Source organism: Enhydra lutris, unplaced genomic scaffold, assembly GCF_002288905.1.
Source record: "Enhydra lutris kenyoni isolate GAN:26980312 unplaced genomic scaffold, ASM228890v2 scaffoldscaffold271, whole genome shotgun sequence".
Taxonomy (NCBI): domain Eukaryota; kingdom Metazoa; phylum Chordata; class Mammalia; order Carnivora; family Mustelidae; genus Enhydra; species Enhydra lutris.
In genome coordinates this window covers 31,320-32,820 of record NW_019154355.1, presented here as the reverse complement: position 1 = coordinate 32,820, position 1,501 = coordinate 31,320, and positions in this window count along the sequence as shown.

Here is a 1,501-nt window from a genome sequence, read left to right as displayed (position 1 = left end):
AAAAATATATAAACTAGTCCAAAAGTGAGGAATTTATACTAGTGAATTTGAAAAAATAACATTGAAAACAAAAGCAAATGAAAAATGTTACTGTGGGTAGAAACTCAAATCAAATAAGTTCAAAAAATTCAAAACCCAGTTGTTTGTAAACTCTAATAGCACAGATAAACCCCACCCCAATGAATGTGATGAGTAAAAATCAAAAATGCCCCATATTTTATTAGATCTTGGACAATGACATAAGAAAACAAAATAATCATGATATATATGGGAAAGAATAAAAACAATGGCATTTCCTTGATTTTAAAGTATTATTCATATTTTGCTTTTCTGAAATTCAGACATTTCATACAATGTATGGCATCTACCATTGTTCATAGGCTAATTGTCAACATTTTCTTTTCAATTGTGATAAATAGTATAATGGCATGCCTTACAATTGATGTTGTCTTAAAGTTGATGAAATTCGATATATCTTTTTTTATATTGAGGGCATTCTTACATACAAGGAAAACTCAAGGAACTAATAGGAAACTAATGGAACTAGTAAGGGAATTTGGCATTCTAGCTGAAAAAATGGAAAATATTTTAAAAAGCAGTAGACTTTAATAGCAAAAAGCAATAGGAAACCAATGAGCAAATGTTATTTTGGTCATAAAATATGATCTTGGTTTAATTACCAAGAGAATAAATTTAACGTAGAAGTGCAGTATATATATATATATATATATATATATATATATATATATATATACGAAGAAAGTATAAAATCTCTTAAAAGAATATAAAATTTAATTAGAACAAAAGAAAGACAGCCAATATTCCAGGTTGGAAAATTTTAGTATAAGCATGTGTCCGTGTGATTGCATAGATTATTTATGTATTGCAGAATATTTATTTTCATATAATCACTGAACATATAAAATATTAAAAGAAAACAAATTTTAATGAAGGTTATCTGAAGCAGAAACTAAACAATGTAATTAGAAAGAAGAATTGGTAGAATGAGACAAAGGAAAAAATCAAAATAAAACACTGATCATATAATCCCACTTATATATGAGGTTTTGGTATATATACATTTGGGTGAAAATAAAGAAAATTTCTTTCGAATAGATTTTCATCTACAAAATGGTAGAATATTAAATGTCTATTACCAAGCCAAAAAAAAAAAAAAAGTTGCAGGGTTTTTTGTTAACTGCTGATCAATAAAAAATAAACCAAAAAAATGCAAAGAAGAAAACCTCTCTGAATGTATAAATGTTACATATTATACACATGATTATCTCAAGTGACACAGTAAAAACATTGGACAAAATCCAGCACCCTTTTGTGATAAAGACACTTGAAAGACTAGGAATAGAAAGTAACTTCCTCAACTTCATAAAAGCATCTACAGGGAACCCATAGTTAATGGGGAAAGATTGAATGTTTTCTCCCTATGATCAGTAACAAAAGGATATCTGCTTTTACCACTTCTATTCAACACTGTACTAGAGGG